This window comes from Dermochelys coriacea, chromosome 3 (assembly GCF_009764565.3).
Source record: "Dermochelys coriacea isolate rDerCor1 chromosome 3, rDerCor1.pri.v4, whole genome shotgun sequence".
NCBI classification, from domain to species: domain Eukaryota; kingdom Metazoa; phylum Chordata; order Testudines; family Dermochelyidae; genus Dermochelys; species Dermochelys coriacea.
In genome coordinates, this window is record NC_050070.1 from 19,576,405 (window position 1) to 19,602,755 (window position 26,351).

Sequence of the window (26,351 nt, forward strand, 5' to 3'; positions counted from 1 at the left end):
CTCTGTTTGCCATAAACTGGGATTGAGTGACGGGCATGGATCACTTGATGATAACCTGTCTGTTCATTCCCTTTGGGGCACCTGCCATTGGCCACTGTCAAAGGACAGGATACTGGGATTGATGGACCTTTGGTCTGACCCAGTATGGCTGTTCTTATGTTCTTAACTTTAAGCACATGCTTTGCTTTGCACCCTCTTATGCTCCTGTGCCAGTGCACTTGCAGGGCCATGATTTAGCACTAAAGGTGGGATTTTCAGAGAGGCCTAAGAGAATTAGATGGCCAACTCCCATTGATTTTAAATGCAGCCGAGCACCTAGCTCCCAAAAGGGCCCTTTGAAGATCCCAATCTAAGCTCTGCTATTATAATTAAAAACAAAACAAAAAAAATGGTTAAAACAGATTCATGCTAATGTGATTTAGAGTGTGGTTCTATTCTGTTAAAAAAAAAAGGCATATCTAAAAACACTATTGTGGAGTTCCACAGACCAAGTCTTCCAGATCAAATTTGCAGGGTTTTTTTTTCTAATGTTGAACACTTCAATCTGCACCAGGAACCTGAAAGTCAAACTGGTCTCTTTTGTATATATCCACTGTAAGAAAGATTCTGCAGGCCAAATTCTGTGCTAAATTAATAACCATTCTCTTATTTGTTTTGAAAACTAAATATGTTTATTGTTGTCACTAAAATAAACAGGTATTACTGTATGCACACAAAGAAGAGCTCTGTCAGGTAGACAGCTGACCTATTTGCATCATAACGTTTCAGAGTAGAATTGGTCTAGATCAGTGGTTCTCAACCTTTCCAGACTACTGTACCCCTTTCAGGAGTCAGATTTGTCTTACATACCCCAAGTTTCACCTCACTTAAAAACTACTTGCTTACAAAATCAGATACAGTATTTACATACCAGATATGCTAAACATTCGTATGCCCCTTCATGCTTTAGCCACTATTCCAGAGGTCATGCTTCCATGCTGATGACATTAAAAAAATAATGCGTTAATTAAATTTGTGACTGAACTCCTTGGGGGAGAATTGTATGTCCCCTGCTCTGTTTTATCTGTATTCTGCTATATATTTCATGTTATAGCGGATTCGGATGATGACCAGCACATTATTCGTTTTCAGAACACTTTCACTGCAGATTTGAAAAAACACAAAGAAGGTACCAATGTGAGATTTCTAAAGATAGCTACAGCACTCGACCCAAGGTTTAAGAATCAGAAGTGCCTTCCAAAATCTGAGAGGGATGAGGTGTGGAGCATGCTTTCAGAAGACTTAAAAGAGCAAAACACTGATGCGGAAACTATAGAACCCAAACCACCAAAAAAGAAAATCAACCTTCTGCTGGTGGCATCTGGCTCAGATGATGAAAATGAACATGCGTCGGACCTCTGAACACTGCTTTGGATTGTCATTGAGCAAAACCCATCATCATCATTTGTGCATGTCCCCTGGAATGGTGGTTGAAGCATGAAGCGACATATGACTCTTTAGCGCATCTGGCACATAAATATCTTGCGACACCGGCTAGAACAGTACCATTAGAATGCCTGTTCTGACTTTCAGGTGACATTGTAAATAAGAAGCATTATATCCTGCAACTGTAAACAAACTTGTTTGTCTGAGCGATTGGCTGAACAAGAAGTCGGACTGAGTGGACTTGCAGGCGCCAAAATTTTACGTTGTTTTATTTTTGAATGCAAGTTTCTTTGTACATAATTCTACATTTTTAAGTTCAACTTTCATGATAAAGAGATTGCACTACAATATTTGTATTAGGTGAATTGAAAAATACAATTTCTTCTGTTTTTTTAAAGTGCAAATATTTGTAATAAAAATAAATTTAAAGTGAGCACTGTACACTTTGTATTCTGTTTTGTAATTGAAATCAATAAAAGAGGGAGAAGGGATAGCTCAGTGGCTTGAGAAGTGACCTGCTAAACCCAGGGTTGTGAGTTCAATCTTTGAGGGGGCCAATTAGGGATCTGGGGCAAAAATTGGGGATTGGTCCTGCTTTGAGCAGGGGGTTGGACAAGATGACTTCCTGAGGTACCATCCAACCCTGATATTCTATGAATATATTTGAAAATGTAGAAAACATCCACAAATATTAAAAATAAATGGTATTCTATTATTGTTTAACAGTGGGATTAGTCACGATTAATTTTTTTAAGATGCTTGACAGCCCATATATATATATATTGTGACAAAGCTCTGTCCTTGCCTCCGTGGGTCCCGCTTTTCCTGTCAGATTTCACTAGCCTCAGAGGCTCACTGTGACCCTCCACGTAACCCTTCTTTCTCTAGAGATAAGGATCACAGTCTACTGAGCCATTTTCATCATAAGCCAGCGAGGGAGGTGAGGAGAAGTTATCCTTCCTTGCACAGTCTCTGTTGTCTCCCAGTCTCAGTGATTAATCAGGGGGCAGAGGTGGGGGGGGGGAGCCCAGGCCCACCCTCTACTCCAGGCTCCAGCCAGGGACCCTAATAGTATCAGCTATGGTAGCTGACCTTTTAGAAACATGACATGTACAATTCCCTGGGCTACTTCCCCCCCAGCAGCCCTCACTTCCTCAAGCTCCACTTCACCCTTACCTCGGGCCTCCTTCCTTGTGCCTGATATGGTGTGTACTACTCAGCCTCTCCAACCACGCAACTTCTTCCTACAGCTCCTGACATGCTCCCCCACCTGACTAACTGGGAGGCTTTTAACTAGTTTTAGACAGCCCCTGATTGGCTTCAGGTGTCCCAATCAACCTAGCCTTCTCCCTGCCTTCTGTTAAATCTCTTAATTGGCCCCAGGTGTCTTAATTGACCTGGAGCAGCTGCGATTTCACTTATCCTATATATATTCATGTGTCAATAAGGCACATACAAAATCCTCTTACACAGGGGTCCAAAGCTCAGAAACCTTAGGGGAGCCTGGTAAATCAGCCTTCATAATAATTTCTGCAACTTTTGATGAAGATTAGTGCAACTTGGTGCACAGATGAACAAACAAACAGATTTTCCTTTAATGATCTTCCTGGATTCTCAACATAAGCATAGCAGGTAACGAGATCCTTCATGGATTTCAAAAGATATCTCACATCCAGGTTCTGAAGCACATTTTTTAAAGCCCTGGAAACAAGATCTTAACAATTCAGCATAATAAACCCTGTAATTCCTCCACAGATTTCTTACTCTCGAATACAGCAAAAGAACAGTCCTCTAATGCAGATCCTCATTTTTCTTGTCTATCTCAGAATACTTGCAACAGCACAATGTAAGCATGTTAAAACTTGGAACTTGTTACAAAGATGTAACATCCACATTTTCAAGGGGATTACTTGTGGATTCCAGAGGCAGATAAGATGGGGGGAAAGCATTAAGAATGTGAAAATAGCTGTGCTTTAGGAAACAACAGAAACAAGCATTCCTGATCTGAACAATCCCTTTTTAAATTATTTTTATGTTGACTTGTTTGTAAACACCCTTAAAGTGAAACTTGATCTGTGCCTGAGGGCTACCCAGGAGAAAGACAAGCTAAGTAGAATATCATATTTGAAAATCTACTGCTCTATGTTCCAGATATTTTACTGTTTATTTATATGTTGATAGTGCCTATTGCAATATAGGTCCTCATTGTGCTAGATACTGTAGATACACATAGTAAGAGGCAGGTTTCAGAGTAGCAGCCATGTTAGTCTGTATTCGCAAAAAGAAATCGAGTACTTGTGGCACCTTAGAGACTAACAAATTTATTTGAGCATAAGCTTTCGTGAGCTACAGCTCACTTCATCGGATGCATCCGATGAACTGAGCTGTAGCTCACAAAAGCTTATGCTCAAATACATTTGTTAGTCTCTAAGATGCCACAAGTACTCCTTTTCTTTTTATAGTAAGAGGCAGTATATCAATTACAGTCTAAGGGTATGTCTTCACTGCAAATAAAAGGTGTGTTCTTAACTTGGGGTAGCTAACTCATATTAGATAAAAGGATAAAATAGCAGTGAAGATGTGCCAGTTCAACCTTGAATGGAGATTAGCAGCTCAAATTCAACCCCATGCTATCCTATTGGCTTTAACTAGAGCTGCTAACTTGAGTTAAAAGCTGAGTTGCTGTGTCTTCAACGTTATTTTAATCCGAGTTAAGAACACACAATTTTTTGCAGTGTAGACATACCCTAAACAGACTGAAAAGGCATTACTAACATCCCCGTTATCCAAATGGGGAACCGGCAGAGCCTAACCCTGAGTTATAGTCCAGTGTCCTGACCAGAAGACCCATATTTCCTCTGAAAGGTATGGACTAAGCTGTTAGGTAGCCTCATTAGCACAATTGACCAATACTGAGAATTTCTCTTTTAAGTTTGCCAAACATTGCAAACTGCCCATTGAGCATCTGACTCTTCTCTCCGTTAGTCAGTGTAAGGCCTTGTCTACATTGGCAAGTTTCTGAACGGTAAAGCCGCTTTCTGCACTTTAACTCCTGAGGTGCACACACTGTCACACCATTTAGTGTGCTGAAACTGTGCAGTTGCAGTGCTGTAAAAAACCCACCCTGACGAGAGGCATACAGCTTCCTGCAAAGGGCTACAGCACTGTGGTACCAGTGTAGACACCCTGGTCAATTACAGCGCTGTGATTGGCGCCCGGGAGTGTCCCACAATGCCTGGTCTTAACTCTCTGGTTAATGGTTTGAACTCTATTGCCCTGCTCTCAGGTGACCAACCGTGAGCCTTACCCCTTAAATTCCTTGGGAATTTTGAAAGTCTCCTTCCTGTTTGCTCGGTGATGCATGCAGTGGTCCCAGTGCATCTTTCCAGGTGACCACACTTGCTCCATGTACCAGGTGATCCCTACTTGGAGCAATGCCAAGCTGCTGGACCTCATCAGCATTTGGGGAGAGGAGGCTATCCAGCACCAGCTGCGCTCCAGCCATAGGACTTATGATACCTATGGACAGATTTTACATTGCATAACAGAAAGGGGCCATGACTGGGACACACTGTAGTGCAGGTTCAAAGTGAAGGAGCTGTGGAATGCCTATAAGGCACAGGAGGTGCTGCACTCTGGTGCTGCATCCATGAGCTGCCAGTTCTACAAAGAGCTGGACGTGATACTCAGTGGTGACCCCACCTCCATTGTGGATACTTTGGTGGCTCATGTGCCAGTTGAGAGTGGACCAAGCCAGGAGGACTAAATCTTGGACAAGGATGTGAAGGGGGAGGGGGACCCAGAGGCAGAAGATGACTCAGAGGTCAGAGATGATTGCAGCCAGAAGCTCTTCTCTACCCCATAGGAGGCTAGCCAGTCACAGCTGTTGAAGCTTGCCGAAGCACAAACAGGAGTGGAGGCCCCTGGTAAGTGGCTTTAATTTTGGGAATCACTGAAGCGAGTTGTTGGGGGGCAGGAGGGTTGCACAAAGCAGGCTTGTGTCTGTATGATGCATGTACCACTACATGCCTAGTCTGAGTGGCAGAACAGGCTGTTGATTGACTGCCTCACTTCACGGAAATCTAACTCAGAGATCTCCACAAAACTCTCATGGATATACTGGGCAATCTGTTGCCACAGGCTCTTTGGCAGAGCTTCTTTGCTTCTTGCCCCATTAAGGGTAACTTTCCCGTGCCATTCTGCTGTCACAAGTGGGGGTGGGGACCATTGCTGCACACTACTGGACAGTCTCTATGTAAAAGAATAAATGGACACAAATCAGGCGTCAAGAATTATAACATTCAAAAACCAGTTCGAGAACACTTCAATCTCTTTGGTCACTCGATTACAGACCTAAAAGTTGCAATTCTTCAACAAAAAAACTTCAAAAACAGACTCTAACGAGAGACTGCTGAATTGGAATTAATTTGCAAACTGGATACAATTAACTTAGGCTTGAATAGAGACTGGGAGTGGATGGGTCATTACACAAAGTAAAACTATTTCCCCTTGTTTATTCCCCCTCCTCCACCCCCCACTGTTCCTCAGACATTCTTGTCAACTGCTGGAAATGGCCCACCTTGATTATCACTACAAAAAGTCCCCCCGCCCCCAGCTCTCCTGCTGGTAATAGCTCACCTTAAGTGATCACTCTCATTACAGTGTGTATGGTAACACCCATTGTTTCATGTTCTCTTCAGGTATGTCTACACTACAAAATTAGGTTGAATTTATAGAAGTCAGTTTTGTAGAAAGTGTTTTTATACAGTCAATTGTGTTCCCCCCACACAAATGTTCTAAGTGCATGTAGTCAGCAGAATGTGTCCACAGTACCGAGACAACTGTCGACTTCAGGAGCGTTGAACAGTGGGTAGCTATCCCACAGTTCCTTCAGTCTACACTGCCCATTTGAATTCTGGGTAGAAATCCCATTGCCTGATGGGGCTAAAACATTGTCGTAAGTGGTTCTGGGTACATATCGTCAGGCCCCCCTTCCCTCCCTCCTTCCGTGAAAGCTAGGGCAGACAATCATTTTACACCTTTTTTCTTGAGTTACCTGTGCAGACACCATACCATGGCAAGCATGGAGCCTGCTCAGCTAACCGTCACCGTATGTCTCCTGGGTGAGCAGACATGGTACTGCATTGCTACACAGCAGCAGTTTATTGCATTTTGGCAGCAGACAGTGCAGTATGACTGGTAGCCATCATTGATGTAGTCCTGGGTGCTCTTTTAACTGACCTCGATGAGGTCAGGGGCGCCTGGGAGTGACTCAGCCAGGTCATTTCCCTTTTAAGTTTCGTCTCGTGGCGATTGAGTCCTAACGCCAGTATACTGTCTTAATCAGCAGCCAGCAGAAGATGATGGCCAGCAGTCATATTGCACCGTCTTCTGCCGAGCACCCAGGAGATGACGATGGCTAGCGGTCGTACTGCACAGTCTGCTGCCAGCAAGATGTATAAAGATAGATGAAGTGGCTCAAAACAAGAAATAGACCAGATTTGTTTTGTATTCATTTTCTCCTCCCTCCCTCTGTGAAATCAATGGCCTGCTAAACCCAGTTTTGAGTTCTATCCTTGAGGTTTTGAGTTCTATCCTTGAGGCAGCCATTCAGTTTCTTGCAAAGCTATCCCCTTTGTTGATTTTAATTCCCTGTAAGCCAACCCTGAAAGCCATGTCGTCAGTCGCCCCTCCCTCCGTCAGGGCAACGGCAGACAATCATTCCATGCCTTTTTTCTGTGCAGACGCCATACCACGGCAAGCATAGAGCCCACTCAGATCACTTTGGCAATTAGGAGCACATTAAACACCACACGCATTATCCAGCAGTATGCAGCACCAGAACCTGGCAAAGCGAAACCGGGCGAGTAGGTGACAACAGCACAGTGACAAGAGTGATGAGGAAATGGACACAGACTGCTCTCAAAGCACGAGCCCCTGCAATGTGGGCATCATGGTGCTAATGGGGTAGGTTCATGTGGTGGAATGCCGATTCTGGGCTCAGGAAACAAGCACAGACTGGTGGGACCGCATAGTGTTGCAGGTCTGGGACGATTTCCAGTGGTTGCGAAACTTTCACATGCATAAGGGCACTTTCATGGAACTTTGTGACTTGCTTTCCCCTACCCTGAGGCGCAAGAATACCAAGATGAGAGCAGCCCTCACAGTTCACAAGCGAGTGGCAATAGCACTGTGGAAGCTTGCAATACCAGACAGCTACCAGTCAGTCGGGAATCAATTTGGCGTGGGCAAATCTACTGTGGGGGCTGCTGTGGAGCAAATAGCCAATGCAATCAAAGATCTGCTGATATCAAGGGTAGTGACCCTGGGAAATGTGCAGGTCATAGTGGATGGCTTTGTGAAATGGGATTCCCTAACCGTGGTGGGGCCATAGACAGCATCCATATCCCTATCTTGGCACCGGAGCACCAAGCCAGCAAGTACATAAACCGCAAGGGATAGTGCTGCAAGCACTGGTGGATCACAGGGGTCATTTCACTAACATCAGCGTGGGATGGCCGGGAAAGATACCTGACGCTCGCATCTTCAGGAACTCTAGTCTGTTTCAAAAGCTGCAGGAAGGGACTTTATTCCCAGACCAGAAAATAATTGTTGGGGATGTTGAAATGCCTATAGTTATCGTTGGGGACCCAGCCTACTCCTTGACGCCATGGCTCATGAAGCCATATACAGGCAGCCTGGAGAGTAGTCAGGAGCTGTTCAACTACAGGCTGAGCAAGTGCAGAACGGTGATAGAATGTGCATTTGGATGTTTAAAAGCGTGCTGGCGCAGTTTACTGACTAGGTTAGAACTCAGCGAAACCAATATTCCCACTGTTATTACTGCTTGCTGTGCACTCCACAATATCTGTGAGAGTAAAGGGGAGATGTTTATGGCGGGGTGGGAGGTTGAGGCAAATTGCCTGGCTGCTGGTTACACACAGCCAGACACCAGGGTGGTTAGAAGAGCACAGGAGGGTGCGGTGCACATCAGAGAAGCTTTGAAAACCAGTTTCATGACTGGCCAGGCTACTGTGTGAAAGTTCTGTTTGTTTCTCCTTGATGAAACCCCCCGCCCCTTGGTTCACTCTACTTCCCTGTAAGCTAACCACCCTCCTCTCCTCCTTTCGATCACCGCTTGCAGAGGCAATAAAGTCATTGTTGCTTCACATTCATGCATTCTTTATTAATTCATCATACAAATAGGTGGATAACTACGAAGCTAGTCCAGGAAGGGTGGTGGAGGAGAGAAGCACTAGGAGGGGTGGTGGAGGAGGGAAGGACAAGGCCACACAGCACTTTAAAATTTTAAAACTTTAAAACTTATTGAATGCTAGCGTTCTGTTGCTTAGACAATCCTCTGGGGTGGAGTGGCTGGGTTGCCAGAGGCCCTCCCACCGTGCTCTTGGGCATCTGGGTGAGGAGACTATGGAACTTGGGGAGAAGGGTGGTTGGTTACACAGGGGCTGTAGCAGCAGTCTGTGCTCCTGCTGCCTTTCCTGCAGCTCAACCATATGCTGGAGCATATTAGTTTGATCCTCTAGCAGCCTCAGCATTGAATCCTGCCTCCTCTCATCACGCTGCCATCACTTTTCAGCTTCAGCCCTTTCTTCAGCCCGCCACTTACTCTCTTCAGCCCGCCACCTCTTCTCCAGGTCATTTTGTGCTTTCCTGCACTCTGACATTGTCTGCCTCCATGCATTCATCTGTGCTCTGTCAGTGTGGGAGGACAGCATGAGATCAGAGAACATTTCATCGTGAGTGCATTTTTTTCACCGTCTAATCTTCGCTAGCCTTTGGGAAGGAGAAGATCCTGTGATCCTTGAAACACATGCAGCTGGTGGAGAAAAAAAAAGAGACAGTGATATTTAAAAAGACACATTTTATAGAACAATGGGTACACTCTTTCATGGTAAACCTTGCTGTTAATATTACATACATAGCACGTGTGCTTTTGTTCGAAGGTTGCATTTTGCTTCCCCCCAGCATGTGGCTAGCCCTTTCCCCCCTCCCCGTGGCTAACAGCGGGGAACATTTCTGTTCAGCCACAGGCAAACAGCCCAGGAGGAACGGGCACCTCTGAATGTCCCCTTAAGAAAAGCACCCTATTTCAACCAGGTGACCATGAATGATATTACTCTCCTGAGGATAACACAGAGAGATAAAGAACGTATGTTGTTTGAATGTCAGCAAACATACACTGCAATGCTTTGTTCTAATGATTCCTGAGTACGTGCTACTGGCCTGGAGTGGTAAAATGTCCTACCATGGTGGATGGAATAAGGCTGCCCTCCCCAGAAACCTTTTGCAAAGGCTTTGGGAGTACATCCAGGAGAGCTGAGAATGCCAGGGCAAATTAATCATTAAACATGCTTGCTTTTAAACCGTGTATAGTATTTTAAAAGGTACACTCACTAGAAGTCCCTTTTCAGCGTGGCAGGTCCGGGAGGCAGCCTTGGGTGGGTTCAGGGTACTGGCTCCAGGTCCAGGGTGAGAAACAGTTCCTGGCTGTTGGGAAAACTGGTTTCTCTGCTTGCTTGCTGTGAGCTATCTACAACCTCCTCCTCATCATCTTCCTTGTCCCCAAAACCTGCTTCTGTGTTGCCTCCATCTCCATTGAAGGAGTCAAACAACACGGTTGGGGTAGTGGTGGCTGAACCCCCTAAAATGGCATGCAGCTGATCATAGACGCGGCATGTTTTGGGCTCTGACCCGGAGTGGCCGTTCGCCTCTCTGGTTTTCTGGTAGGCTTGCCTCAGCTCCTTAAGTTTCACACAGCACTGCTTCGGGTCCCTATTATGGCCTCTGTCCTTCATGCCCTGGGTAATTTAGACAAATATTTTGGCATTTCAAAAACTGGAACGTAGTTCTGATAGCATGGATTCCTCTCCCCATACAGCGATCAGATCCCATACCTCCTTTTTGGTCCATGCTGGAGCTCTTTTGCGATTCTGGGACTCCATCATGGTCACCTCTGCTCATGAGCTCTTCATGGTCACTTCTGCTGATGAGGTCAGCATGGTCACCTGCAGCCAAACAGGAAATTGAAATTGAAAAGTTCACGGGCCTTTTCCTGTCCACCTGGCCAGTGCATCTGAGGTGAGAGTGCTGTCCAGAGCAGTCACAATGGAGCACTTTGGGATAGGTCCCAGAGGCCAATACCACCTAATTGTGTCCACAGTACCCCAAATTCGACCCAGCAAGGCCGATTTCAGCGCTAATCCCCTTGTCGGGGGTGGAGTAAGGAAATCGATTTTAAGAGCCCTTTAAGTCGAAAAAATGGGCTTTGTCGTGTGGATGGGTGCATGGTTAAATCGAATTAACGCTGCTAAATTCGACCTCAACTCCTAGTGTAGACGGGGCTATGTATATAAATCTCCCCACTGTATTTTGCACTGAATGCATCCAATGAAATGGGCTGTAGCTCAAGAAAGCTTATGCTCAAATATATTTGTTAGTCTCTAAGGTGCCACAAGTCCTCCTTTTCTTCTTACTGGGTTGTCACCCAGAAGCATAGCACAAGTTTGAACTACAGACAGTACAAAGCCAATGTTCATAAGTTCAACTACAAAAAGGATACCTGCTGCACTGTACTCCAAAGGAGAAGGTTGGATATGATCCCTGGACATACACAAATCTTTTACCGTCTCAGGATCGCCCCCCCCTCCTCCTGGGACCCTCTCTTCCCCCATCCCCCAGAGTGCTGAATAGTTTTTTTTGTTTGTCTCTCTCCTCCAGTTGTTGTTTTTTAATAAAAGAATTGTGTTGTCTTGAAAGCAATCCTTATTCTATTAATTGAAAGCAAACAGAGCCCTGCAAAGCAACAGACAATTATGTTAAACCTTCATAGTGCATTGTCTGCACCAATCACTATCACCTCCTAGCATTACAAGCACTGCAGTCCGGAGCATAGCAACAAACATTAGAGGCTTTCAGCTTTAAATTGTTGCCTCTAGGCATTCCTGATCCTTATGACCCCACGCTGCACCCCTCTAATAGCCCTGGTCTCTGGCTGTTCAAATTCAGCCTCCAGGCACTGAGCTTTAAGGGTCTATTCCTGAGTGAAGCTTTCACCCTTCCCTTCACAAATATTATGGAGCATACAGTGGATGGCTATAAGCATAGGAATATTGTCATCGGACAGGTTCAGCTTCCCATAGAGGCAATGCCAGCGGGCCTTTAAACGGCCAAAAGCACACTCAACTGTCATTCTGCACTTGCTCAGCCTGTTGTTGAACTGCTCCTTGCTGCCGTCAAGGTGCCCCATACATGGCTTCATAAGCCACGGTATTAAGGGGTAGGCAGGGTGTCCCAGGATAACAATGGGCATTTTGACTTCCCCTATAGTGATCTTCTGGTCTGGGAAGAAAGTCCCTGCTTGCAACTTCCTGAACAGGCCAGTGTTCCGAAAGATCCATGCACCTTGCACCTTTCTGGACCAGCCTGCGTAAATGTCTGTGAAATGCCCAAAGTGATCCACAAGCGCCTGGAGTACCGTTGAGAAATACCCCTTCCAGTTAATGTACTTGGTGGTTAGGTGGTATGGTGCCAGAATTGGAATATGTGTGTCATCTATTGCCCCTCTGCAGTTAGGGCAGGCCATTTGTGCAAAGCCACCCACAATGAAATGCGTGTTGCCCAGAGTCACAGTCTTTCAGAGCAGGATGCGATTAATGGCTCTGCACACTTCTGTCAACATAAGTCCAATGGTCAACTTTCCCATTCTGAATTGGTTAGCGACCAATCAGCAGTAGTTTGGAGTAGCCAGCTTCCACAGTGCAATCACAATGCACTTCTCCAATGGCAAGGCAGCTCTCATTCTCATGTCCTTGCGCTGCAAGGCTGGGGTGAGCTCATCACACAGTCCCATGAAAATGGCTTTCCTCATGGAAAGTTCTGCAGCCACTGCTCATCATCCCAGACATGCATCACGATGTGATCTCACCACTCAGTGCTTGTTTCCTGAGCCCAAAAGCGGTGTTCCACTGTGGTCAGCACCTCCATGAAGGCCATAAGCAATCTCATGTCATAGCTACTATGCATGGAGAGATCAGTGACAAACTCCTCTTGCTTGGAAGTTGTGGGAAGGAGGAGGTGGTCATGGGGCATCCTGGGTCCTCTCCCAATGCCCCATGGATCCCGCACTGTTGACCAATGTGCTGTTCGCTTTAACTCCACTGCCACTTGTGTGAAGTGTTAGTCAAAGCGAGCAGCATATTGGTCAACAGTGCGGGATCCATTCCTGCAGCCCGAAGAGGCAGACCATGCATTACACAAACCATTGAAAGATGGTGCCAAATGCAGACGGAAGCACAGGGATTGCTGGGATGCAAAGCAATGCATCATGGGGCATTAGGAGAGAACCCAGGATGCCCCACGACCCCCTCTGCCTTCCTACAACTCTTAGCAACAGATGAAGAAGAGATGCTCTCTGAAATGGCGGCCCAGAGTGCCCTGCTCCGAATACCACTGCAAGTGCCGCAAGTGTGAACATGCTATTGCACAGGCAGCTGACAGTGTGAACACACAACAGCGGTTTCCTTTCAGCGCTGTCTGAGTGGTGCTGTAACTGCTGGTTCTGTAACTCTGCCAGTGTAGACATACCCTAAATCAGAGGTGACTCCTCTGAAGCTAGTGATGGTTGGGATTAATAGTAATGTAAGTGAGAGGAGAATCAGGATCTTTATTTGACTCTTCCATTTCTCCATTCATTGTTATATTTATAACGTTCACTTCAATAAGAAATTGAACCACATTTAGTTTTCTTTGTACCTTTATAGGCTCCTGGGATGGGAAGGATGTTTCGAAAACAGACAGGAATGGATTAATTAGTGCCTCCTTGCCTTGAGTATTGCTCTCTGTATGCAGGTGTTACACAACAGTTGAAATATCAATAAACAGTAACTTAGTGCAAGTTCCTTTTCTTTCCTCATTATCCAATATTTGCTAGAACTGATGAGAATGATGTCACAATGTAACCTTGAATCAGTTTGGTTCAATTGTGAGCACAATATAAATCCTTTAAGTTACTCAGCAATTCCATGATAACTATTTGAGCTTTTCCTTATATCTGTAGACATGTGTGTATATAGCTCCTGGCTTTCATACTCACAAGAAAAGAAAAGAAAAGAAAAGAAAAGAAAAGAAAAGAAAAGAAAAGAATTTAGTAAAATGGAGCTATTATCCTGGTGTTGATATAAAAATCTAACTGCTCTGCCAAACAAAACAAAACAAAACAAAACCCTTTCCAATATAATCATCACAATTTCCTTCAGTTTCCCTCATTCACCAGCTGCCTATTAGTGATTTGAGAACCTCAAATATTTGGTTCAGTTTGGATAAATACAAGTTCAGAAGTTTATCTCAAACTCCTTGATTTGTACTATTGAACTAGAAATCTCATGAGTGAATGATTTCTCCCAAGATTACCTGAACTGGCTTATTCTGACCAGCCAGTAAATAATACAAAAATATAGCCAACTCTTTTGTGTTCTCATCTCTGCTTCCATTCTCAGTGACACACAGTAAGTACAGAGGCCCGACAATGAAAAGTAACAGAAAGAAGAAAGGTGTGTTCACATTTCATTTTAAACACCTGCTATTTTAATTAATGAAAATAATGTTGCTCCCCCCTCAATCTGTGTCCACTGTTCTTAATCAATTTTCAAACCCATTTAGGAAAAAAAATCACCTCTAACAAAACTGGGCAAAATTCTCATCTAAATTCTATATTATAAATTTCTCATATCCTCAGGAAATGTGCTAGTTTTACTGCAAACTTGGCTCAGGATCTGAAATAAGCACCACTTTACTTTGCTAATTGTAGGCAGTTGTGATCACTCATAACAATAATGACTAGAATACATTAACATATGTGTACTGTTTCTTTAAATATGTACCAAGAATCCAGAAAAAACAGGTCAAAGGAATGTTCTAGGCAGAAACTCTACAGGAAAGTAGCAGGCAAGACAGATTAGCTTTACTGATAAGACTGGTTTCAGAGTAGCAGCCGTGTTAGTCTGTATTCGCAAAAAAGAAAAGGAGTACTTGTGGCACCTTAGAGACTAACAAATTTATTTGAGCATAAGCTTTTGTGAGCTACAGCTCACTTCATCGGATGTTGTTTTCTTTATTCTAATGAGGCAGTAACAGTGACTGTGAGCCTCAGGGCCATTTACTCTTTGCAAAGCCTAAGAGATCAGTCCTACAGGTTATAGATTTGCTTGAATCCAAACCCAAAAGATGGAACTAGATCTGAACTCCCCTGAATTTCATAGTTTGTATCTGTCATTCTGGTGTGGAACAATCTCTGTTCCTGAACAGCCTTAAAGGCTGAGGGAGAGACAATGTACCTATCGCTATTGCCATTGTTTCTGTGGAACCGAATTGTCTTTGCGACTGTGCCTTTGCCTCCATTACCTCTTCTTTCTTTACCATTAGCAAGCAACTTGAAACAGGCACTTTGGGTTTGATCTGGGTCTTGGACTGACAAAATATGCAGCAATTCCTGGCGATGGGGTATAAAATATTAAAATATAAAATCCCAGATACTTCTGCAACATGCACATTTTGGAATGTTCACCCATTTATGGATAATTATGGAAGCATGTCAAGTTTTCTGGATTGAATCCAGGGTTCCAGATGCTAGCATGCAGACACTGTCTAGAACTAGAATTTTTCCACAGATCTGTGTTGCATACAAATCTTTGACAAGTGGAAACAAACTTGGAGAGATGGTGTCCGCAGCTCTCACACAGTGAAAGTGCCTGAATCTTCGTTCTCTGTATTCTTTCTGAATCAGAACCTGAAATATTATTAGCCTGATCTAATCTATTTACAAAAACAAACAAAATAATCCATCCATCATCCTGGATCAAGATGCTTTCTGTAGGGTTATTTTCAGGCAATAATAGCCTGAACTGAATTCCCTTACTCTCACGTCAAGCTAATCACTATCACAATAGTTATCTGCCCCTTCTCTTTTTGAACTTTCCCATATTTTGTTTAATGAAAGATTGTTTTCACCCCGGGTTCCCTGCCAAACCCAGCAAACAAAACACCAATTTGCACTTTTTTTCCCCCCAACCAGAAAAACAAAATAGGGGCTATATTGCCTATCACATATTTTGCATATATTAAGACACACTATTTTTGCTACTTAATAGCGCAACAAAATCCTGTGAGTATTTCTCACAGGTCTCTTCACCAAGAAGCCCACTGGGACTTTAAAAAAATCCTCAAATTGGAATTAAATTAATTAAAAATACAATTTTATGTGAGTTTGAGAGATGGGGGGGAGAAAGCTTGGGTGAGCAGAAACCCATATACATCAATCAAAAATGGCATAATTGTGATCTAATGCACAGTAACCAGAAAGCACCATGAAGACTGTAAAGACAATGGGAATTCACATAGGAACTGGGATTCTACCATGAATATCAGACTGCACGATCAAGGCCATAATTTTCATATATATTTAAATAAAATGTTAGCAGTAAATCTGCACACAAAAACAATTCATATTTTCTTAAACATGTATTTTACCTGACAAATGAACAGAAAGTGCTTTGTGGTTAAATGTACAAGCAATAAAATCAGATGTTCAACTTTGTCCCCACCGGGCTGCCTGACTGAAGCAAAAGCTTCAGTCATGTTTTCTGTACAGACTGAATTTTGTACAGCCTAATTTTTTTGTTCCACTTGAACTTTTGGATTATTTCCCATTTACTAGCCCTCGCCCCCGATTAAGATAAAATTGCAAAGCAGGCCTTAGAGATTTTCCTCACAGCTTGACTCAAAGTGCTGGAGAGGAAGAAAAAAACCAACCCTTTAATAATTAAACACTATTTTATTTTATAGAATAACTGGTGGTTTTCTTAAATATAATAATAAGTTGTTCCTATTAAGGAGAACAAATTTAGCCCATCATACCAGTGGCTGTGTTTAATCAGGATTGATGCTGTAGGAACTGCTTGTAAATTCACAGCAGCTTTTCTCTGGAGATATAAAAATCGTTATGGTACTCACATGTCAGATCTCAGATGTATATAACTAGATTATTTGGAACACACAGTTGTGAGATAGAATTACTGAGCATTCAACCCTCCCCTCCCCTGCTTCCCCCCCCACAATCATACTATCTGAAACAGTGAGTGTCTTTTTCCTGGTTCTCTATTATTCCTCCCAAACACAACTGGCTTAGAATGAATTATACTTCTTCTTCTATACTACTATATATTTCCTGCAGTAATGATATGACTTTATGAATGGGACTTCTAATCTGGCATAAAAAAGTGAATGCCTTTTAAAAGGATTAATTAATTAAGAATTAATCAATTACAAACACTGCCACAAAGCATGGAAATAGACCTATATGGAGCCTAGCCCACGCATATGGTGTCCTGTTCAAATCAAGTGAGATGACTTTATTGTTAAAGCATTACATGCAAATTGACACCCATGGTGTTGCGTAGGGGATCTGCAATCTGACTGAAGAATCAGGGTCATTGGGTGTATATACATTATACAATAACTTATAGATTCATAGATTCATAGATACTAAGGTCAGAAGGGACCATTCTGATCATCTAGTCTGACCTCCTGCACAGCGCAGGCCACAGAATCTCACCCACCCACTCCTATGAAAAACCTCACCCATGTCTGAGCTATTGAAGTCCTTAAAGCATGGTTCAAAGACTTCAAGGAGCAGAGAAGCCTCCCTCAAGTCAACCATGCCCCATGCTACAGAGGAAGGCGAAAAACCTCCAGGGCCTCTCCAATCTGCCCTGGAGGAAAATTCCTTCCTGACCCCAAATATAGCAATCAGCTAAACCCTGAGCATATGGGCAAGATTCACGAGCCAGATACCCAGGAAAGAATTTTCTATAGTAACTCAGATCCCATCCATCTAATATCCCATCTCAGGGGATTAGGCCTATTTACCCTGAATATTTAAAGATCAATTACTTACCAAATTCCCATTATCCCATCATACCATCTCCTCCATAAACTTATCGAGTAGAATCTTAAAACCAGATATATCTTTTGCCCCCACTGCTTCCCTTGGAAGGTTATTCCAAAACTTCACTCCTCTGATGGTTAAAAACCTTCGTCTGATTTCAAGTCTAAACTTCCTGGTGGCCAGTTTATACCCATTTGTTCTTGTGTCCACATTGGTGCTGAGCTTAAATAATTCCTCTCCCTCTCCTGTATTTATCCCTCTGATATATTTATAGAGAGCAATCATATCTCCCCTCAACCTTCTTTTACATAGGCTAAACAAGCCAAGCTCCTTAAGTCTCCTTTCATAAGACAAGTTTTCCATTCCTCGGATCATCCTAGTAGCCCTTCTCTGTACCTGCTCCAGTTTCAATTCATCCTTTTTAAACATGGGAGACCAGAACTGCACACAGTATTCTAGGTGAGGTCTCACCAGTGCCTTGTATAACGGGACTAAAACCTCCTTATCCCTACTGGAAATGCCTCTCCTGATGCATCCCAAAACCGCATTAGCTTTTTTCACAGTCATATCACATTGGCAGCTCATAGTCATCCTATGATCAACCAATACTCCAAGGTCCTTCTCCTCTTCCGTTACTTCTAATTGATGCGTCCCCAGCTTATAACTAAAATTCTTGTTATTAATCCCTAAATGCATAACCTTAATAGTCTCACTATTAAATTTCATCCTATTACTATTACTCCAGTTTACAAGGTCATCCAGATCCTCCTGTATAATATCCCGATCCTTCTCTGAATTGGTGTATAAAAAAAACTTGCTTCTGATCAGATCATACCACACAATCCATTGTCTACAGCCAAGCTCTACGATATAACCGCATTTGCTCCAACCCCTCAGACAGAGACAAACACCTACAAGATCTCTATCATGCATTCCTACAACTACAATACCCACCTGCTGAAGTGAAGAAACAGATTGACAGAGCCAGAAGAGTACCCAGAAGTCACCTACTACAGGACAGGCCCAACAAAGAAAATAACAGAACGCCACCAGCCATCACCTTCAGCCCCCAACTAAAACCTCTCCAACGCATCATCAAGGATCTACAACCCTTCCTGAAGGACGACCCATCACTCTCACAGAGCTTGGGAGACAGGCCAGTCCTTCCTTACAGACAGCCTCCCAATCGAAGCAAATACTCACCAGCAACCACACACCACACAACAGAACCACTAACCCAGGAACCTATCCTTGCAACAAAACCCGTTGCTAACTCTGTCCACATATCTATTCAGGGGACACCATCATAGGGTCTAATCACATCAGCCACACTATCAGAGGCTCGTTCACCTGCGCATCTACCAATGTGATATATGCCATCATGTGCCAGCAATGCCCCTCTGCCATGTACATTGGTCAAACTGGACAGTCTCTACGTAAAAGAATAAATGGACACTTATCAGACATCAAGAATTATAACATTCAAAAACCAATTGGAGAACACTTCAATCTCTCTGGTCACTCGATTACAGACCTGAGGGTGGCTATCCTTCAACAAAAATCCTTCAAAAACAGACTCCAAGGAGAGACTGCTGAATTGGAATTAATTTGCAAACTGGATACAATTAACTTTGGCTTGAATAGAGACTGGGAATGGATGAGTCATTACACAAAGTAAAACTATTTCCCCATGTTATTTCTCCCCCCACCCCACCCCCCACTGTTCCTCAGATGTTCTTGTTAACTGCTGGAAATAGCCTACCTTGCTTGTCACCATGAAAGGTTTTCCTCCCTCCCCCCCTGCTGCTGGTGATGGCTCATCTTAAGTGATCACTCTCCTTACAGTGTGTATGATAAAACCCATTGTTTCATGTTCTCTGTGTGTGTATATAAATCTCCCCTCTGTATTTTCCACCAAATGCGTCTGATGAAGTGAGCTGTAGCTCACGAAAGCTTATCCTCAAATAAATTTGTTAGTCTCTAAGGTGCCACAAGTACTCCTTTTCATTTGTTGCATATTTAATTTGATGACAAGTTCTTTCATAATACTTACTGATTCAAATGTGCGCTGTACTTGTTGGGTAAAATTTTCAGAAGATAATTTGGCACTAAGGGCCAGATTTTCAAAAGTGTCTATGCACGCGATGATGCAGATAGGTGACTACTGAGATTTTTCAAAAGCACTCCAGAGCCTAACTCCAAATGGAATTATAAAAATTTGAACCTTTTGCACTTCTGAAAATCTTACCCATTTTTTCTTATGAGATAAACTTTCCTGATGGTCATAGCTAAAATTAAGGCATGTACATATTTAACATAATTCTTTAAAATTTCATTATGAGTGCAACATATTCAGAAAGCAATTTCTTCTAATTAAATCAATATTACTGTCAACAGCAAGCGGTAACTTGGTTTTAAATTTTGTATTCAGATTTTTAAAATAAATATCATCTTACTTGGGCATTCTAACAAGTTAATCAGTAGCTGAACTGAGATCCTCATCAAACCACTGTGTAGTTTCATTGAGGGTATCCACTAACGCAGTTCAACTCAATTAAACTCTAGTGGAATGAAACAAAGAAGCAGATGTTTATGCATTTTATTCAACAACCACTTTTTATTCTGTATACATTTCTAAATTCACTATTCTGAGGCATTTGTCCTAAATCATTGAGAAATTGCCTTACTTTTCACCTGATATATTAAATAGACAGCAATAAAGCCAATTTGTATTCCATTTTGTTGCCATGGATTAAAGTTTTATCAAATTAAACATTTCCCTTGGCTTCATCCTGCTAGATACTAAACCTGCAGCCTCCATTGGCTTCAACAGGAGTGACTGGTGTTCTGAACTTCTCAGGACTTCAATGCCTGCATTTATAAAATATTTGATTTCTTTCCCTCTTTTTACTGAAGGGCTTTACTTTACTTTACTTTACTTTACTTCACTTCAGAAAAGACATTTATTACATTTCAGTTACCTGTGGTGTGCTAGCATTGGGCTCTAGACAGATAGATTAGTCTGTCTGCATTTGGTGTATAACGACAAGGGAAAAAAAAACAGTTTTAACATATAACAGTCTTCTGCTAGGTTTCAGAGTAGCAGCCGTGTTAGTCTGTATTCGCAAAAAGAAAAGGAGTACTTGTGGCACCTTAGAGACTAACAAATTTATTAGAGCATAAGCTTTCGTGAGCTACAGCTCACTTCATCGGATGCATTTGGTGGAAAAAACAGAGGAGAGATTTATATACACACACACAGAGAACATGAAACAATGGGTTTATCATACACACTGTAAGGAGAGTGATCACTTAAGATAAGCCATCACCCACAGCGGGGGGGGAAAGGAGGAAAACCTTCCATGGTGACAAGCAGGTAGGCTAATTCCAGCAGTTAACAAGAATATCAGAGGAACAGTGGGGGGTGGGGTGGGGGGAGAAATACCATGGGGAAATAGTTTTACTTTGTGTAATGACTCATCCATTCCCAGTCTCTATTCAAGCCTAAGTTAATTGTATCCAGTTTGCAAATTAATTCCAATTCAGCAGTCTCTCGTTGGAGTCTGTTTTTGAAGCTTTTTTGTTGAAGTATAGCCACTCTTAGGTCTGTGATCGAGTGACCAGAGAGATTGAAGTGTTCTCCAACTGGTTTTTGAATGTTATAATTCTTGACGTCTGATTTGTGTCCATTCATTCTTTTACGTAGAGACTGTCCAGTTTGGCCAATGTACATGGCAGAGGGGCATTGCTGGCACATGATGGCATATATCACATTGGTAGATGCGCAGGTGAACGAGCCTCTGATAGTGTGGCTGATGTGATTAGGCCCTATGATGGTATCCCCTGAATAGATATGTGGACAGAGTTGGCAACGGGCTTTGTTGCAAGGATAGGTTCCTGGGTTAGTGGTTCTGTTGTGTGGTGTGTGGTTGCTGGTGAGTATTTGCTTCAGATTGGGGGGCTGTCTGTAAGCAAGGACTGGTCTATCTCCCAAGATCTGAGAGAGCGATGGCTCGTCCTTCAGGATAGGTTGTAGATCCTTGATGATGCGTTGGAGAGGTTTTAGTTGGGGGCTGAAGGTGATGGCTAGTGGCGTTCTGTTGTTTTCTTTGTTGGGCCTGTCCTGTAGTAGGTGATTGACAGAGCCAGAAGAGTACCCAGAAGTCACCTACTACAGGACAGGCCCAACAAAGAAAACAACAGAACGCCACTAGCCATCACTTTCAGCCCCCAACTAAAACCCCTCCAACGCATCATCAAGGATCTACAACCTATCCTGAAGGACGAGCCATCGCTCTCTCAGATCTTGGGAGATAGACCAGTCCTTGCTTACAGACAGCCCCCCAATCTGAAGCAAATACTCACCAGCAACCACACACCACACAACAGAACCACTAACCCAGGAACCTATCCTTGCAACAAAGCCCGTTGCCAACTCTGTCCACATATCTATTCAGGGGATACCATCATAGGGCCTAATCACATCAGCCACACTATCAGAGGCTCGTTCACCTGCGCATCTACCAATGTGATATATGCCATCATGTGCCAGCAATGCCCCTCTGCCATGTACATTGGCCAAACTGGACAGTCTCTACGTAAAAGAATGAATGGACACAAATCAGACGTCAAGAATTATAACATTCAAAAACCAGTTGGAGAACACTTCAATCTCTCTGGTCACTCGATCACAGACCTAAGAGTGGCTATACTTCAACAAAAAAGCTTCAAAAACAGACTCCAACGAGAGACTGCTGAATTGGAATTAATTTGCAAACTGGATACAATTAACTTAGGCTTGAATAGAGACTGGGAATGGATGAGTCATTACACAAAGTAAAACTATTTCCCCATGGTATTTCTCCCCCCACCCCACCCCCCACTGTTCCTCTGATATTCTTGTTAACTGCTGGAATTAGCCTACCTGCTTGTCACCATGGAAGGTTTTCCTCCTTTCCCCCCCCCTGCTGTGGGTGATGGCTTATCTTAAGTGATCACTCTCCTTACAGTGTGTATGATAAACCCATTGTTTCATGTTCTCTGTGTGTGTGTATATAAATCTCTCCTCTGTTTTTTCCACCAAATGCATCCGATGAAGTGAGCTGTAGCTCACGAAAGCTTATGCTCTAATAAATTTGTTAGTCTCTAAGGTGCCACAAGTACTCCTAGTCTTCTGCTAATAATATAGATGGTGTCAACTTACTGAGCATTACACAGAAACTTTCATCCAAAAGGATTCCCAAATGCATAAGAAATTGAATGAGATATAATTATCCTAACATGGTGTGGCTCTTCAGAATCCCCTAATGTCTAGATTAGAAGTTTATGATTCTGCTGCTTCCTTTGAGCTGTATGCCCCTGGTCAGGTCAACCACAGGGATTCAGCCTAGAATCTCTGGGTCTGAAAGCATGAGCCTCTCTGGATTGAGCTAAATGAAAAGGTGTGTTAGCTTAGCAGCAGTAACAGACTCATGAACATCTACGTTTTCTAGCCTCTAGAAAGGGACAATGAACTACACAATTTTAATGTGGGATATGCATATTTAGTGATAGAGGTCACTTTTGTCACCACTGTGATAAAGCTACTTTTAGGATACTACATCACAGCTATCCAACAGACCACGGCTACCTTATTCAACAGTTTAGGTAGGGTATTGTACCCAATGGAAATGACATGTGATAATATGCAGTATTGTTGTAGCTGTGTTGGTCCCAGACAAGGTGAATATAGTAAGAACGTTTATTGGACCTACTTCGTTTCAAGTTTACACAAAAATCTTCTTCACCACTGGGAAATGTACTCAGAGTGTCACAGCTAAATACAAAGTGGAACAGATCGTTTAGCATAAGTAGTTAACACATATTTCAAGGGACGATTGATGGTGAAGTGCCACATTAAAACTCCTCCAGTCACAGGCTACATCTACACTTCACTTTTGTCGTTAAACTTTTGTTGCTCAGGGGTATGAAAAAACACCCCACAAAGAACACAAGTTTTAATGACAAAAAGCTTTGGTGTGGACTCTCGTTGCGGGTGGTTTTATTTTGTCATCAGAAGAGGTCTCTCCTGGTGACAAAGAGTGGCTACATTGCGTACCTTACAATGGCGCAGCTGTAATGGCATAGCTGCATCGTTGTAAGGTGCACAGTATAGGCATAATGATAGAAGGGAAAGGCATTTGGGAGGAGGGTTGTTAATAGGTTATGTAATAAACCATAATGCCAAATAGATTATTATAATAAGCCTGAATCCAATGTCTTTATTCAGTCCATGATTTTTAGTGTCTACTCAATGGGGATCCCATCCTGAAAGAAATCTTTCCTAACCCCCCTCTTTTGGCCTTCAAACAACCACCCAACCTTTCTGAGCTCATCAGAAGCAAGCTCCCCACAGTCAAGGACACACCAACTCAAAGCAGCACCAGACCCTGCCACAACAAAAGACGCAAAACCGGAAGACATATCTCCACTACAACAATCAACACCACCCCACAACACACTTTTCAAGTTCCATGGGTCCTACACATACCTATCACAACACATTGTGTATGTCATCCAGTGTATTAAATGACCTAACAGCAGCTATATGGGTGAAACCAATCACTGCTCTCTCAAATGAACTTGCACAGGAAAATGATAAAAAGTAAAAATGCCATATTGGCTGCGGGTGAACACTTTTCACAAACTGATCACTCCATATCTGACTGATCAGTCCTCATCCTCAAAGGAAACTTGTACAACACTTCAAAAGACAAGCCTGGGAGCTTAAATCCATCCATCTGATAGACACTAAAAATCATGGACTGAATACAGACACAGGATTTATGGCTTATTACAACAAACTATAAACTATATAACAACTATAAACAAACTTTATAGTTTATAGTTTATACTATATACAACTTTAAACTATATACAAAGTTTATAGTTTATATAACTATAAACAAACTATCAGTTAAAAACCCGTTCTCCATAGCTCCATTTCCCCCCTATAACTTGAGGGATGCTAATGGACCACTTTGATTTGAATGGCACCTTGAAATTTGTGTTAACTACTTACGCTAAACTATCAGTTTGATCTTGTATTCAGGTGCAACACTCTTATTACCTTCCCCAGACATGAAGAAGAGTTTTGTGTTAGCTCAAAAGCTTTTCTCTCTTATGAACAGAAGTTGGTCCAATAAAAAAATATTACCTCACCCACCTTATCTTTTGATGTAAGAATAGAACTGCCCAGTGTTTAAGACTAGTCTAACTTTTGATGTATTTCTACTTCCTGTTTACTTCTTTCCTTCTTTCCTGATTCTTTGTGCTCTTCTTCATTCATGGGTCTTTCTTTGTGCAAGTAACTCTTATCCTTATTTTTATTAGAAGTATTGTGACAGAATCCAACTGTTCCAGCCAGGGTTCAAGGCCCCATGCCCATGTAAAATGAACAAACAATTGCTGTTCCAAAGAATTAATAAATGGATACCCCAGTCCTGAGGTCAATTAAATGACTCACAGTGGGGTGTGGGACAGAGAGTGTAAATTTCTGCAGGATTGAGGCTCAGATATAAGGCAAAAGATGACAAATGGATACAGAAAATAGGCAGGGGAACACAAGGCAGCACGGAAGCCTTCTCTACACTGATGGTGGCATGTAGGGTATGTGTAGCTATAACACCACAGTAGAAAGCAGGCTATATCCACACTTTAGTGTGTAGCTACATGCAGCAGGGGGAGCTGCCAGAGCATATTCCCACTGCCATACTCTTTCACTGCCACTTGGAAAGTCTTCTGCAGCTGCCTGCCTCAGAGAAAGGCTACAGAAGCAGGGAATTCCCAGAGCCTTTCCCCACTTCCAGAGTCTTTTCCTGCAGCACGGAAAGACTCCAGCCATGGGATGCTACACTGCTAAAAATAGCAGTGTAGACATGGGAGGCACTCCTCAGAGAGCACCATGGTGTATATGCCCTAGGGGTCATGCATGTCTTTACTCACCTGAGTAGTTCCTCACCTTTTACACTGCTATTTATACCGATGTAATGGAGTGTTCAGTGTCTGTACTCTACATAGCCTCAGCCAGTTATTAACAGTTAACCATAGTACCTAGGAGCCCTACTCATGGACCTGAACCCCATTGTGCTCGGCACTATACAACCACAGAACTGCACGATGATCCCCGCCCCAAGGAGCTTACAAGCTAAGTGTAATAAGCAGCAGCCACAGTAGACCAGCTGCCTAAACATTGCCAAGTGTTTTGTAAATGTAGAGTATTTCTTTATCCCTCTTCGTCACCCCTTTACATGAAATATGTTTGATTTTTTGGGGGGGGGTGTTTTGTTTTTTTTATTATCTTGTTCCCCTGCTTTAGTTCTTTGCTTCTTCATTTTTACTTTGTGTCAGTGATGATTTCTGTTTTGTTTTCTCTGCCTATTTCTATGTTTTCCATTTATGTGTCTGTAACAGGGTTTGCTATTCACTGCTGGGGCGCCTCCTCCTGGATGGTTTGGGAATCAGATCCTTCCAAGTCTGACACCACCTTCTGGCGCTTACCTGCATGCCCAATGACCTCTCTCTCTCTCTCTGTGACTCAGGGTGCTCCCTCTTCATGGCTTGGCCTGTTGGCCAAGTTACCATAGCTTTCCCCTTTGAGGGTATCGAAGTCCCACCGTACTGAGTGGCTTGGTATTGTTCCCAGCAGTCCTCCAGTTCAAGACTATGGTACTTCCCCAGTGGCTGGTAGGGGAAGCCCACCCACTCCTCCAGATTCCAGTCTAGTGACCCTTCAATCAGCAGCTAAGGTTTGTTCCATCCCAAAAACCCTGCTGCTATTTCTCTGGGCTGCTTTCTACTCCACCTCTATCAGGCTTCTTTCTTCTCCACCACTCCTCTGGATAAACCCTTCCTTCAGGGCCAGGATCCCTGGATTTCTATTCCCTCCCTGGGTTTTCTTCTTTTCCCTTTCTAAGCCCCAAGAGTG